This window comes from Pseudomyrmex gracilis, unplaced genomic scaffold (genome assembly GCF_002006095.1).
Source record: "Pseudomyrmex gracilis isolate BER0280 unplaced genomic scaffold, ASM200609v1 scaffold_181, whole genome shotgun sequence".
Lineage (NCBI taxonomy): Eukaryota > Metazoa > Arthropoda > Insecta > Hymenoptera > Formicidae > Pseudomyrmex > Pseudomyrmex gracilis.
In genome coordinates this window covers 256,229-273,044 of record NW_018020765.1, presented here as the reverse complement: position 1 = coordinate 273,044, position 16,816 = coordinate 256,229, and the positions used below count along the sequence as shown (strand labels likewise).

At 43.4% G+C, this 16,816-nt stretch overlaps 1 protein-coding gene across 2 annotated transcripts in view; it reads left to right on the top strand.

Moving 5' to 3' along the window:
• LOC109858018 overlaps positions 1–16,816 on the top strand; it is a 63,542-nt gene that overhangs the window by 26,160 nt on the left and 20,566 nt on the right. The window lies entirely within an intron of this gene.

Here is a 16,816-nt window from a genome sequence, read left to right as displayed (position 1 = left end):
TCGGAGAGAAATCATCGAGGAATTCGAGCGAGGCCCCATCGATCACACACCTGCGTTAATTATTCTCCGATCTCGTCCCGTCCAGCTTCGATCGAGAGAAGAAGATGACAATACTCTTTACCACAGACGCCTCCATGTCTTTTTTGGCCTTCTAAAAAAAAAAAAAAAAAAAAAAAAGAGAAGCGAGTCAAAGGCGGTCGTGTCTAAAACTCGGGCGTCGTAACGAAGAAACAGGAGTGCCCGTGAAGGTTGTCCCGTGATGTCGGAACTCGCTGGCCCATGAATCCGGGGCTCGTTTCGGTGACAATGTAGAGGTCAACATCGCGCGCGTTTTGCGTCGCGAGTAGGACACGCAGCGAAGTAAAGTAGCGCCCCGTGACCCTTGAGATAAAAACACACACACACACACACACACAGGTGTGTGTGCGTCTAATGGCGAACGGAACCTGCCGCGACGATTCTCCGAGCAGCAGGTGTCTGGGAAGCGCGCTTCTCTCTGACTCATCGTCGCCAGGTGATATCGGCGAAGGAAGGAACCGGAAGTTCTCTCGGCCGCAGAAGGCGCGCGCACTCTTTTCGCTTTCCTTTCGCGAACGAAAGCAAAGGCGGCGGCGCGCAATTGTGTCTTCCTCCGGCTTTGATTTCGTGATCGAGCGAGCGTGACGTTTATACTCGGCGCATCCTCGTCGAACTTTATTCGCCTCGGCCACGGCTTATTAACTCGATCTTTTCATGGCCGATGTCGCTGCTCAACGCCGACTCAATGCTCGATTTCGCGGTGCGTTTTATGGATATTGTGCAAACGTTCGATGACGCTGTACACGATTGCAATTTGCAACCGCGATGAACTAAACTGACGTTGTGCTATTTACAGATGACACAAGAACAAAGAAGTTTTGTTTTTCTAGCAAAATCGGAAAATAAAAAAAGTAATTGAGATCTTCTACGCAAAAACTTATAGAACGTCTCAAGTTGATTTAAAAAATATTGTGTACGTTTTTCTGTAAAACACAATTTTTTATTAGTTTATTTTTGCCAAACGAATCGAGTCGAATGAGAATCGAGCGCGACGCGATATTCGATCGGTAATGCTCTATAAATTTCACGCTCCGTAAATCGCCGTGTGCCGTTATATTGCAACAACTTTATTTGCGATATATCGTGATATCGATATACGAGCTTCGAAACAGTTTCCGATTATAGATCGCGAGCGAGAATCGAGAAGCCGCGGTTGCGCAACATTTGAGAAGAAGAAAACGAGAGAATGAACGCAGAAACGGGAACAAGACGGGGAAGAAGGTAGCAACTATACTGTAAGTTGTTAGAGAAGTCGGTCTACAGAAGGAGAACACACAGAAAAGGGAGCCGTGTGTACGTCTCTAAGAACCACGTGTGGGAAAAGTCTGCGATGCGAGACTGAGAAACGCTCGTGAGTTCGATCGTGAGTTCGCACGTGCGTGCGTGTGTGTTGGTCTCACTCCGTATTCTTCCACGGACACGTGAGTTCGCTCGGCGTCACAAACGTGTGTGCGTGAGCGTCCCAACCGCCTACACGATCGCGCCGCGTACGCACGACTTTTCTTTTCGCTCGGTGAAACCCGCGCTCCGTGACACGTCGCGCCGTGTGTTTGTCAGATAACCGGTATGGAAATCGGCGCTTGCTCGCGGGAAGCGCGAAATAAATTAACTGTTGAGAATTTTCGCTTTGAGCGCCGCGAATTTTAAGATTTTCAAAGAAAACAAAAGAAAACAATTGAGGATTCGATGGAAAAATTTTATTCGAACGTTTTTACGCAAACAAAATTATAGACTATGTTGTTTAATCGATTGATTATGTTTTTCGAGTTTATTGATTTATCGCTTTAAATTGAATTCCGCTTTTGAGCGGAACGACTCGGGCGAGTGTCGTTCTGCTGTGTTAATTCGAACACTGTCTTGTTGCGACGATTATCTGAACTTCTTATCTTTTTACTCGAGCGACTCCTTTAATGCGGATCAGCCTGTGAAATCTAACGCCTTTCGACGCTTCGACGGACTTCGGAAACGCTCGCCAACTTTGCTCATCGCGCGGTTGTATCTTGTAATACAGTCTAGTTTTTAGTGGACCAGAACGGTCTCGCTCGTCTCGAGTTCTGGGAACTGAATCTCGTCTGCATAGAGAATCGCGTTGCCGGCAACGTTTCATCTAACAACGATAAGCCCTTCTTGTATCGACAAGTCCTTCGGGGGACGCGAAACTCATCGAATGAAATCGCACTCGACAAATAATACAGACGCGTTTCTTTCTCGGATAGAAAGATAATTAACTTTGCCTTTGTGTATTTTTGACGTTGTCAGTTTCGTGATTTACGCGACGGTGAACGATAAACTTGACATTTTCGCGTCCCGTCGAGGATGTCGAAAGGCGTGAATGTAATCGTAACATGTCCATTTCACGCGACCTAGTTCCGCCATTAGGATCGTATAAGCTAACCGGCCGGCTTGTACGACATATGACGTGGCGGAACATATATGCCGAGGCTGTGACACATCGTACAACAGTTCGCTTGAAGGATCACCGTTTGTAATACGCGCGCGCGCTTGTTTGTGTGTGTGTGTGTGTGTGCTCGCGATTTATGTAATCCGAGAAATTCTCCGATCTCCGATAAATTCACTCTAGCGTAACGCGCAGCTTCGAAACCTTCGGCGCTGCCAATGACATCAGCGCGTCCCACATCGTCCCCCCGATCACGACGATTTCATTGAATGGGAGAAAACGCGCGATAACGCGCGAGACGCGTGTGACTCACGTTCACAATATCTGTGGTGGTATCCTTTAAAGAACATGATCTCCTTGGATCTCTTTCAAATATCTTTTGCGAGATTATTATATTGCGAGAATAATCGGAAATATATCTTCTTTTAACGGAACCGAACCGCGAACGAGCGGTTAATTTTTACACGGCGGGAAAAAGAAATGTTGTTCTCGGGAAAGGGGAAAAAAAAACTATATAGTCTATTACTCCTGCAACACCGACAACGTTCGCGCGGAATTTTCGCGCGATAAAGCGGGAGCGTTGTGGGCGCGGTCGTGTATCGAAGTTTGCGGTGTGTTAGCGTTGCAAAAGAAGCGGAGAAAAAAAAAGGAGAGAAAGAAAAGAGAGCGCGCAGGAGACTGCAAAAGCGCGGCGCGGTTGAAACTGCCGCTGATAGGCGCTCGGCAGTCCGTTCTTGCGGTTCTTCGAGCCGTTCGACGCATTCCTCCGTTCTCGCGGCAACGACGAACGTCGTCGCGACGAGGCACGCAAATGGAAGAGACATTTTCTTCTGTTTTCCCGCCGCGATCGTCGGTTTTCTCTCCGCCGGGGTTTCCCGGCGCGATTAAGCAATAGTTTCTCTCTCGTCGGCTGGATTTTTCTTTGTGCTTAACGACACATCATCCTTCGCGCGAGGCATCGTCGACAATCATCCTCCGATGGAATTGCGAGTTTTTCATTTATGCTCTCTTGATGCAACCGCCGCCAATTATCGCGCTCAGCTTCGCCGATAATCACGAGAGAATATTGCGCGATGCTCGATAACAAATATACTTTATTTCCTGAACAGGATACAATAATCGGATTGTGATTTTCTTATCATTTTTTTTTTTTTTTTTTACAAGTGGATTTATTGTTTTCATTATTATTTCTTATGTTCTTTTATTACATGTTTTGCAAGATTTTAGAAATGGCATTTCTATAATATAGAGGACAACAAAACTAATTCCTTAACGCTTGATAGCTTCGGATAAACATAGCAACATTGTAAATAAAAAAGACAAGTCCGAACGGCTCCGGAGGGAACGCTAAGAATTCCTCAGAAAATTACCGATGTCTCCCGATGTTTTCTTACTCGTGGAACGCAGCTATAACGCTAATGACAATGATTCGGTAAGCTCTTCTTATCCCCGAGCTCGTGCCGGTCATTTCGCGCGAGAGGTAATTCACGACGGGGGGGAGGGTGGGAAGAAGGAGTTACGAAGAGGGAGGCCGGGGTTTTCGAAGAAACCCCGCGGAAGAGACGCCGCTCGTAAAATCGTAAAACGCGCAGTTAATGCGCGCCAAGTATCTTTCTGTTTCTTTGTGTGTTGGGTGAACTTCGGGGAGGTTTACCTTTAATTTTCCTCTCTCGCGTTACAACGTTATTCTCTTCGTTCGCCGTTCAATTGCAGACAAATTCGGGAAACTTCCAAATGTATTTTAGCAACTTAAAAAACACAAAACGCTTAATTTCTTTTTTATAACTCTTCCACATTTGGATTTTTAACAAAATTGACTTCAATTCTCGAGCGGAGCCAATCGACGAACTTGTTCGCGATTGCCGCGGGGAGTTTGTTTTCCACCGGATCGCACGCTTCATTGATGCTCGAACGAAAATGAAAACGTCGTATCGCGCGCGCGAGGGCGTTAACTTCTTCGCGCGCGCGGACGACGCGCGTATAAAAGCGAAGAAAGGAAGATAGCCAGCGGCGAATACAGAAGCAAATACAGAGGCGGATTTCTTAGCGGCTCCGTGGGCGGATAAACACCACGCGCGTTTACGTACGTGCGTAAGCGAGACATTCTCGTGGGAATCCTCATGCTGAGAATCGTTAGTGCCTGAATTAACGGCGGACAGGTAATCATCGTCGTAATTTTGTTGCTCTCACGACGAACCGACGCAACACACACACACACACACGCGCGCGCGCGCGCGCGCGCCGTTGTGTGTTACCGACGATTTGGTAAGGTAATGCAACGCGATAATATCGTCACTAACGAGGGTTAGATCATCATTGTTTATGCATTCTCGCGTTATCGGTGACAGAAATCAGAGGGCGCCTTTTTTTTCTTGCAACTGTCGAACGAAAAACATATCGGCTGCGATGTAAAATGTTTTCGATGTAAAATTTGTTATTCCGACGCCCACACAGATTCTCTTTTAGATTTTTTTTCTCCAAAATCGCGATATCGCTTATTTTGCAACAACAAACAGTCCGAAGAATAATATTTACGCCGCGAATTGTCCGAGAAGATGTGTTTTATGAAAATAACGATCACTAACCAGCGGGGGAGAACGAGGGGGTTACACCTTGTTATCAATTAATCACTCTCAGGAAAAAAAAGAATTAGTGTCGCGGACACGGTAGCTGCCTCACGTGGGATCGTCATCGTCTCGAACATCATCTAGAGTCTTCGGGACGGATCCCTTGAGAGTTCGTTTCGTTTTCAGCAATGAGTCACCGCAAATGTGCAACACAACGACCTGCGCTTTGTTTTACGCGATGCGTAAAATTACTTTCGATAATCGCGCGATGCGATTTCGACTTGTCGAGACATCAGAAACGACGACGCGAGTAAACGAGATTTTTCTTTAACGCGATTTTTATTAATGTGGAAGCAACAATGACGCATTATGCAGATCGTGAGAGATCGTGTAGGAATTGTAATACAAGGAGTGAATTTATAAAAGCCTTTTCCCCGACACTCCGATGTCTATCTGTTCATGGAAAAATTTACACTTGTTGATTAAAGAGAAGAGATGTGGATAATGGCTTGTAAACGAGATTACTTCGATCTTAATTGAGGCTACGAGAGATTTCCTCGCGCGACGCAAGATAGATCAGGAAAATGCGCAAAGCGGGATCGTCGTAAACGCACGCGAAGCGAGAAGAAAAAAAAAAAAAAAAAAAAAAACAGGTACAGGCGCCGCGAATTTTAATATTTTTACGCCAAGAGCGCGTTTAATTAATTTTCGTTCAAACACAGAAAACTCGCGATTCCGCGTTCTCCCGTCGCGCAACAGATTTTTTATAAATTGTCACATATTTTAGATACATATCATACGCGTTTAATCAAATTTTCATTGTTGACACATATCTCTTCCGGTAATTATACCGCATGATCATATAAACAGTGCGCGTCGCGCCGGATAACAAAACAAAAGGAAAACAAAAGTGATACACGTGGGGCGTGTGTGTGGGAGTGTATTATGATTCCCCGGGTGTGTATCACACTTCGCACCGTGTCTGCTATCAGGGCCAATTGGCGCTCACGGCGAAGACCCCGATATTATTAAGGCAACACTTGAAACGCCAGGTCCCACGTGGCTCAGCCACCGTGACCACGTGGTGTAGGCAATGGCATAGTAAAATGTTCATGAGATAGAAACGATGGTGGCTGAATGGTAGACTAAAGGAAAGGGGGTGTGCGTGTGTGTGTGTGTGTGTGTGTGTGTACGTATGCACGCGCGCGCGCGCGCGCGCGGAGGTCAGGTTGAACCGGAAGCCGCCACCGGAACAAGACTTTAACTTTGTAGGTTCACATGGCCGACGCTCAACCCCGCGGAGGTCAGGATAATTTTCTTGTGTCAGTGCAAGTGCCTCGCATCAGATAAAAAGTAGCTTCGCGCCGATGCCAGCTTGCGCGACGCGAAGTTTTGACTCGCTTCAATTTGTTTCATCGGACCATTTCCGGACCACCGCGATCTCTCTTGTTCTGTATTTTGACAAGTAAACAATGTAATTGTTTAGATTAGAATTTTTTATTTTATATTTTAAGATCTCAATTCACGTGTAACAAACAGACGATTATTTGCGAAACGTGGAACAAGAGGAAAAAGAGTCTCTTTGAAGAGTATTTTCTTTATGAAATAAAAATACTTGTTTTTCACGTTTGCGAGATTACAGTTCAAGAGTCCGCAAAGTGAAAAAATAAAATTCTGAAGAACAAAGATTTTTTTTCAAGAGCTAAAAATAGAATCTCTACTGTATTTTCTTTAGCGTCTGCGAATAAAAATGGCTTTCTCGCAATTCATTGGCTGAGAATCGCACGGCCGAGTAGCCGCATGAATATGCACGGCAATATACGCGATATGAATATGTAAGCGAGTTGCGTACTTAAAAGCAATATTTGCGCGTACGCGCAAAGTTTTGGAATTTTAATTCAAAAAATAAACTAAATACGCGAGTGACAACATATTGATAGAATATAAATTGTCGTCGTATTTTTCGGCCGGTCTCGAATTTATTGACATGACGGTCACGCGAATCCCGTTAATGCCGATCAATCTAGAATGTTATTTGTGCGTGATGTAATATTGATTACCAAATACCAGCGCGGAACGGGACGCGCATCTAGAGGAATGCGCGTGGCATTCGTGCGTGCAAGCAATATACAATAATTGCAATCAGTAATCCAATATACAAAATCCATATTGTATTATTATCCATCAGTGCTCGCAATTTTTTTTGTTTTCCCGCATAGCAGATGTTTGTAAAAAGAAAACAATATAAATTTAAAAGAATAATGAAGGTTACAAGAGTACTGTGTACACACGGGCTGTTTATGTGCGTTGAAGAAGATCGAAATAAGAATAAAAACGTCCGAATGTTATAATGGTATTAATAAAAACCAGTATATCAATAGCCTAGACACAGCTCGTATAGTTGAATGTCACAACGAGTATTATATAATATATTATTATTATATATATATTACATGATTATATAATATATATATTACGTAATATCAGGCTGCTCTTGAAACCCCGATGAAGCGAGCTAAAATGTTCACGAAACGTCGGTGTAAATAAAAATATGGCACTAACGCGGTTCAAACTCGAAAAACATCTTCGAATGTTAATACAACACACCGCGAAAGCATCAAATATCATATTACATAATTATTAGTATAATTTAACTTGCATTAACAGAAAATTAACAATTCAATTTGAATCGCGCTAATTTATTTGATCACGCGACATTTGCGACTTCGATTTATTCGTAAAGTTCGCGGCGATTCGTCTCGCATCTCCGTTGAAAGGAAAATCGAACCGTTTTTATTCCGTCAGAGAAGAAATAGCGTGACTAACAACGCCGATGTCTGGAAATATTATAAGTTTATCGAGCAATCATCGGATACATGTTTGTTGCATATAAATTCGAATAAAAACAATCTCTTCTTTTGATACGTGACTCGATGCGAAACGCGCACGTGCTCTCGTGCGCTCTCGTGTACATCGTGTGCATGAGTAAAATCGAGCTGCCAGCTGTGAGTAGTACTACGATCACGTATCCCGTGAATCCAAGATGGCGGTCTTCGGCCAGGTCAACATCCGCTCGGGAGAACGCGGATCCCGCGCGCTCGCAGCGTCGAACGAACGTGTACGGTGGCGCCGCCGAGCAGATCCTTTTCACGGAAACTGGTTTCTGGATGCTGCGACCGTGGACCACTCTCGCTCTTACGTTTCGTCTGACCTCGGTCCGCGTCTCACGGAAGAACAAAGAACCGCTCGATCCAGGAGAACTGGACTTTTTCCGTCGAGAGTTGTATTGCGATATTTTGGATCGCATGCAAATGATGAGAAATCTCGCCAGTTTATCTTTTTCTTGAGATTTTTTCGCGCGATAAAGTTTGAAAAAATTTGGACCTCTAGATGATACAAGTTAAAGCAGGAAATATGTCGGTTATGTATTTACGTGCGATTCAGGGAAGACATGTATATGGTAATTATTATAATAAGGTTTGGGTTTTCGAAAGGCGTGCGGTTTTAAGCTCGATATAATAAGATAAATAATTTAGATGTTGATTTGACGGAAAAATAAATTTATACCGCAGCGATATTCAGTTTTCGAGCGACCGCACGGAAACAATCTCGCGCGCAACATGGCGGCGTCCAGCAGCGGGAGCATCTTCCCGCCAGATAGAGGGTCTCGGCGTTGAAATCACCCCCTCGAGAGAATTCGCGGGAAACGTGTGCGCACCAATAGAAATCCTTCCCGCGCTCGCCTTTGTCCTTGGTGGGGATTTTTTTTCACGAAAAGCAAACGCCGCGCGTAAAGGTCACTCTAATGGACCGAGATGCTTGCTGCTCTCAGGACGTGTTCGAGTTCTCCTCGCTCGCGAGCCTTGATGATTTCGCCACGTTGTAAGTGCGCAGATATATTAACTTTACACAGTTAATTGGAAACAAAATTTACATAACATGATTTTTTGTTTTAATTAGATTAGAGAATTAATTAGAAAATTTTCCGAAAACTTGCTATTAAAAAAAAAAAAAAAAATACTAGTTCAAATTTTACAAGCGAATATTAAATCGAAATATTTAATAATATATATCGGTTTAAAACATGTGTGTTGCAATCTTACGCTACAGCCGTGAGTATAAACTCGCGATTGATTAACATCCGACGAACAACGAACGCGAACAATCGCACAATGGAGTATCGATTATTACTGTGAAAGAAGAGAATGTTATAGAGCTCCGATAGCGAGGTAAATCTTCGGGGTCAACTTATTGTTAATATTTCCGATAATCAATCTTGACTTTCGTCGAGAGCTAAAACCGCGGCGCTCTCTTTCACTCGCTTTCTCGATTCGCCGTCGTAGAGAAACGCGAAGCGTAAAAGAGAAACGATAAATTTGATAAAAGTAAACCACACGAAGACCTCATCTCTCCTCGAGAATCTTTGGAAAATTCGAAAAGATTCCTTTGATATTTCGATTTTCGTGAAAAATAACATGTTGATACATCGATATCCGTTTACTTTCCATTCGCCAACTTGATGTGTTTCAGATAAAAAAAAAAGAAGAAAAAAAAACTTGAAATGCATTTTCCTGCAGCGTGAAAATCTGAAATGCGACGAGGAACGTCGACGCGCGATCGGATTTAAATCCTTTAGGGTATGTGACCGGACCGTCGTGTCGTCCGGCTTTACAATCAAATTTTGATACTTTTACCCCAGTTTGTGTCGTGAAAAACCGGTTTTCTCTCTCTCGTAACAGACCCATACGCTAGCCTCCTTACTACATACTCTCTCATATACAACTTCACTACGTCTCGCGTACGCTCTTCTCGCCTCACGGAAAACCGGTTCTCCGTCGATCCTTTTCTCGCCCGCGCGCCTTCTTCTCGTCTCCTTCTTTATCAACCTCTTTTCTTTACCTTCTACTCGTACTCTTCCTCCCTCTCCCTGTTGTCCCATTATATTTTTCAGGTACTACGGCCTCCAGCAGGCTACGAAAACAACGGGTTTTCTCCTCTCTCGCGAGGCTTCGTGGCCGCGCAGCGTCTTTTGAACGCGCGCTGCTAAAATGCACACACATCAGCTGTATTAAAACTCATCTATACCGGCTGCGCGCCCCCCTTTCGCTTATTGCGATGCAACCCACTTCTCGTCGCTCGAATTTTTATCGGGCGACGAAGAGAATGCGCGGCGAGAGAGACTTTGTTACGTATTCAAGGAACGAAAGGACGATGAGGAAGAAAAACTTGAATGCTCGTCGATATTTTAAATTCAACTCGCGCGTTTTCTGCGTGCGCGTCGCCGGATCTTGTGCCCCCGCGAACGTATAATTTATAGAAAATCTGTGTCGTATTAATATACGATCAAATGAATAAAATTCTTGTTACGTGAATGAGGAGCGGATACGTTCACCGGGAAACTGTGCACGTGAAACCGCGCACGGTTGCGCATTGCACAACCGTTTTTTTTTTTTTTGTTGTTTTTGCGCAAGTTCCGTTCTTTCCGGCGATTTACAGATATTTTTCGCCGATATCGCGCACCTCGCGCGTCGTCGGTGCTAAATCAAACGATGATTCCGTTTGATCTCTCGGAGTTCGCGCCACGTGCGTGAGCGCGCGTCGGCTCTCTTCCTCGTGGACCGCCACAACAACGCAGAAGAAACCAGTTTTGCTCCCTTCGCTTCTTCGTTTCTCTCCTCCTCCTCTTCCTCCTCCACTTCTCTCGTAGCTATTTTCTTCGTTTTTCTTCTTCGCGTCGTTGTCCTTTTGTTTTTATTCTTATCGCGGTGAACGGCGCACGTGCGGGCAGCACTTTCGAAAGGAGAGAAACACATAACGATGCACGGAAAGGTGAACATTAACAGACATCACAAATGTTTTCGAAGCAAATTTGCGCTCACGTTAGTTGCCCTCAAATTTATCGAAAAGTCTGAGATGAAAAAAAAAAAAATGACGTATATGTAGGGCGCGACTTTTGGTCGTAAAATCGTTAATTTTGTAACAAAAAAATAATTTGTTGTATCAGGTTGCTCTTGAAATTCTGATTAAGTGAGCTGAAATGTTCACGAAAGGTCGGTATAAAAATGACACTTACGCGGTTCAAATCCGAAAAACATCTTCGAATGTTAAATAATGTTTGTTGTTTTAACGCGGAAAGTTTCATTTTTTTTTTTTTTTTTTATCCATTCGACGAAATCAACTTCGATAAATTGATCGTGGTGCGGTCCAATTAAGACGCTCAGTTGGAACACACTCGATTAGAATACTCGTCGACTTAATGATAATGAAGGTGTGTTTCTTTCCTTCGGTGATAATTTTATGCCGGCCACTTGTCGCGAGGAATTCGCCCACTAAATTATGTAGGAAGCGATCTATCTGCAGGTGCAGTGATTGCACTTTTCCCTTCCACGTGCGCGCGCGCGCGCGCGCACCTATTCGATATTGATATACTCCTCTTACCTGTTATATTGCCGTTCGCAAGTCACGGCACGTGCGCGTTACATAGAGATGTGTGGTGAAATACCGGCATCAGAGTGATACACGCGCGGCAGAATACCTTCTTAATTGGCGATCTAGTATGTATACGATCGCCGCATTAACTTTATCGATCGTGTGACAAAATCGCATAAGAAGAAATTGCCACGTAAAAGATGATCGAGCGAGGCAAACTTTATGATTAAAGTCGAAATTTTATGAAAAAAAAAACAAACAAATAACGCGAGAACAAATTGATGATTTGATGAGATCTTGATTTTATTACGGAAGAAAATCGTCGTTATGTGTCGAAGCTTATTTCCCAACAAGAGAATCGTATCGGATGCTAGCGGTACGCCTTTTCAGGCTGTTACCTTCTTCTTGCGGGAAGTGCCCGCGTGCATTCATTTGCCTAACAACTTTCCGGAAATGGCCGAGTCGGGCGGACTGTGCAATCTCGCGTCTACAGTTATAACAAACTCGGCGCGTACATATATATGTATGTATTTTGCAAGAATGGTTATTGGGCTGTCAGCCCCATTTTCGCAATGCTCTAAGTAACCAAGAATCCCTAAGTAAATAGGAAATAAGAAAATCCTCTACGTAACGCCGTGTAACTCTGAAGTCACGTAGTCTAATTTGTTCTCCTAGTCTAATTTCACTTTTAGCCACAATGTGGCGTCGTACGCATCTTGTTCTCTTTTTCGTAATCACGGAGATTGTTATCTCGACTGTCAAGAAAAAAAAAAAAAAAAAGGAAATATAAATAAAATGTTCGAAAATTGTAAATTTACTGTTAATCTATATATCTCTGAAGGTTGATTTGTTTGCTGGTTTCACGTTACGCAAATATTTTTATATTCACGAAAAAAATTCAAAAAGGTTATAGAGGGATAACATACTTTTATTGGGTAAGCACGTGCGCTATCGCGGAATCTCTTCGAGTCGATTTTCCTCGTACGAGACATTTTTCGATCGTCGTTTCGGATTCGCTTCTTACGATCCCGATTTTCTGCTACGGATGTGCCGTAACGAGAGGGCCGCGGAACGAATGCGAAACATCGACGGGTGATAGTCGTTTCGTCTTCAATGGGGTCGCGTAAATCACGGGAGATGAGCAAGTCCAACGCCATCGCTGGCATTCTACTAGCGACGCGTTGCACGTGAAACTCCTTTCCTTTCACCGCGCGATTCGATCGCGAAGAGGATACTCGCGTGGCTCATCCGCTCCGACGTTGACATTTATTCGCCATTCGGTCACTCGACGAACACCTGCAGCTCGTGATTTTTATAGATTCGATCGGAAGAAGCAGTTCAATGGTTCAGAATAATGTTTGCCATCATCGATAAAAAAAAGAAGAGTATCGCTTACAAATAAAAAGTGATATCATCAATCATTAACCGAGCTTAGAAAATGTTAAAATAAAAAATTTTTTTTAAATTCATTTGTTTTTCCAGTTGATTGATCATCGCAGAACTTTGTTTAGTTTTTCAAATTAGCTCAAAGTGTTTTTTTTGTACTTAACTTCTATAGTTTGTTATTAATTTAGAAAGGAGGTATATCAAATTATAAACAAGTATATCAAATTATAAACACATTTGTGTTCTGACAAAAGGGTAATAATCATTTCCGCGGCAGTTTATAAATAATTTTCTTATGGATTAAATATACAGTTTTGAAAGCGCGCTGAGCGGTTCGGAGGAGTCGCCGAGAGTTTTTATCATAATCCGACGATAAGCGGTCGACTTAGGGACTTATCTGTATCTCGAGTTGCGCGCTCGAAACTAAACACCCGGATGCAACTAGAGACCGTCGCGCCTGCGTTCGGTATCATCTCAAATGTAAATAGTCCTACACATGCGTGCGGGGTTAAAAGCGGGTCGGCCATACAAAGTCACACATCGCTGAATACGAATGGCCGATCGTTTCCTCGATCGGCGCACCTGAGAGAGGAGCCCGTTTCGAATCACCCCTCGGCTCTTAAGCAGCTTTTGAACGGCTCACCGACTTCAGGTTGTTCAAAATACAGACAGGTAGCACGGGAGGGTTTCTTATACCTGCCTGTTCCTTTGTATCTACCTGTTTCGGGCTGGTCTCTCCCTTCCGTGATCCTCGAATTATTTGTACGATTACGGACCCTACGCTCGACACCTTGCGGTCTCTCGGCACGTTTTAGAAAATAAAGAACGTTTTTTTTTCGCTTTTTTTTACGTTTTAACGTATACGGCGTACGTACGAACACCAATCTTCGGATTTCTATGGGTATTTAATTTATATATTCAAGGAGAATTAATAAAAGAAAAAAAAAGATTTTTCTCAAACATTGGTGAAGATTGCTCAATTTGACATTTCGAATCGTTCGTCGATGATGAATAGAATTCATTCGAGTTGCAAGACGCTTTTTCTCGCGCCTTTTCCGCCCACATGCGCATTTTTCCGATGGGAAATTTAGCGTCGAGCGCGAAGTCACTTCATGTCTCGCCTCGAACAATAGAGTCTTGGTGCTTGGGACGTGCCCGTTTGCCAATGCAAAGTGATGATTCGAGATCGTAATGGACCGCTGACATTTTAGTGATAAGACTGACGAGCGTCCTTAGAACGCTCGTGTGTGGTCTTCTTTGTCTCGAAACATGAGCAACGATAACTTTTCATATTATAAATGAGAACAATATATCCGTTGTGATTAAAAACAATTCATTTACGTCAATCAAACAGATAGAAGTGCAATATTTCTATTTCGAATTTTCTACAAATTGTCGATTACGTTTCGCTTCCATTTAGGAAGAAAATTATTTCGGACGAAGTAACCAGCGAAAAGAAACTAAAAATGAACTCCGAGATAACATGTGTCTGTGAGTATCAAAACAGAGCTCGCGAAGATTTCAAATAACGAAAAAGAGTGAAAAAAGTGAGGATGTGCAGAGTATTGAAACTGAAGAGTATCAATGAAAAATGGGAAAAAAAAATACACAGCGTGTTTCTGGCGTCTTTTTTACACGGTCTTTTTCCTTTAGCCTTGTCTCGTTTTTCCAAAGAAGGTCCTCGATTGTGTCGCGCCCGACAAGTGGAAGTCTGGAGTTTTTCAAAGCGCAGCAGAGAGACGCGGGAAAATCTCTGGCGCCTTTCGTGTACGAGAACACGTTACGCTGATTATCGTAAACGATGCCAGAAACCGGCATTTTGAGAAACTCCAGGTGTGAAAAGTTTCTTTGACGCAAACACGTACTTTACAAAAAAAAAAAAAAAAAAAAAAAAAAAAAAAAAAAAAAAAAAAAAAAAAAATATACAGTATTTATTTATGCGGATTCGAAAATTCTGTATTTTTCATTGCCGAATCAACGCAAAAGCAAATAAACGTTTATTACAAAACAGCGATGTTATTGTATTTTCGTTTATTCGAGAAATCGTCTCTTGCTCTCTGAACGTTTACCGAACGTTTACGGGATATTCGAATTAAGAGGATCATCGACGGCGCCCGTGTGCAAATTCAATTCGCGCGGGGGGGGGGGGGGGCCAAAAGCAAATCAGGCAGAATCGTGTTTGTACAATCGGATTGCGGGATAAAACCCTCTAAAGCAGAGCCCGGCCGTAATGTCGATCCTATTTACTCGACATCCTGGAAATAATTTACACACCGCGGCCGGAATCGCGCGGCAATCGCGATTTCGATCGGAATCTCGTTTCCTCTTTTGTCGATGTTGTTCGGGACGGGAGAGGGGAGACGAAAAAATACGGTTTTACACGCGACTGCAAACGTGTTACCCGTACCCGTGCTCGCGCGGGTTGTCCGGCGCTCTTTCTGCAACAATTTAAGGTGCACAATGCAATTGCGCGCTACCGTAGGCCTCCGCGCGCGCGCGCGCTCTCTCTGTTGCAATAACTGGTATCGTAATAATCTCTCCCCGCCTTTCTCGCCATTGTGTGGGCACACGAAAAAATTCGCACGCGTGCGTATCGATCGCTATCGAACGCCGCGCGGCCGTATATGCAAGCGCGTTTTGCGTCCGTAAAATAAAAAAAGCATCCTCTTCGCGCGCGCCGCGCGCGCTGCGCACCATTGTGCAGCGAGAAACTCCTCTCGGCGACAGCTGCGTCGCGACTAAAAGCCGACGTTTTACGACAAATATCGTAATCACCCTTTATAATTGCGACTATTATATATCGTGTCTGAAATCCTCACTTTACTTACCCGGCCTGTAATCAACTTGCTGCACGAGAACGTGTGTTTCCCTTCTCTTTCTTCGTAAATAAAATAAAAGTTTTCGAAAGAGTGGAAAACATGCGAACACACATCAGATTTTGTTGCATCTGGTTAATCGAATTCAAGACAAACGGGAGAGAAAACTTGAGATTTTGACAAATACCGAAAGGTTTTTAAAATTGTATATTTTATTTAGATCGCGTCTGATATGTATATGTGTACGTCGTCATCTTTCAAAGATCTACAAATTATACGAGGGAAAAGAGACGGAGAGAGAGAGAGAGAGAGTTCCCAAATTGCCCGTTCATTCTTTCTCGAATCAAATTGCGTAACGATCTCTCGTAGCAGCGTAGCGTAACATAAAATGCTGTCAGTCCCATGATTCCCTTTCCTATGTTCGCCCCATTCGCCGTCTCCCACTCCTCCTTTCTTTCCTTGTCTCTTTCCCTCGCAACGCCAGTCTCTTCCGCGGGGCGCACACTCTGCGCTCGTTATTTCCCCTTTCCGCTCCACCGAAAACCTGAGTGGTCGGCCCCACTCTAATGTCCCTTGTCTCCTCTTTTCTTCCCTCCGCCGAGTCCCTCCGGACTGACCCGGGCCCTCTCACCCACGCCGCGGGCTCGTAGTAAAAATGGCCGGCGTCTGTGTGGACTGTAGTAAAGGTATCAGGGTCGGATCCTCAAGCTCTTAGATCGCATTAGACGGTGACATTTTCAAAACGACATTTTTACAGAGGAAGTCCGCAATACTTTTATTCATTACCGATATTTCTCTTTCATTGTAGAAAGTCTTTGTTCAACACACACACACACACACACACACACACACACGTTATTTTATAACTTGAGAATATTTATATTTATATACTCTAAGATTTTATTAATTTTTTAAAACAAAGAATTTTAATATATTTTAATATATTTTAATATATTTTATTGTGTTAAAAAAAATAAATTAATAAGAATGCATTGCGCATTGTTGTTATATATTGAAAAAAATGAGAGAACAAAGATGAGAGATTGTAGAAATTCGAAAGGATCTTCAACACGGGTTTACGGAAAGGATGCGGCCCTGTGGGGCCTCACATTTATAATCCCCCGAACGTCGTACTATATATC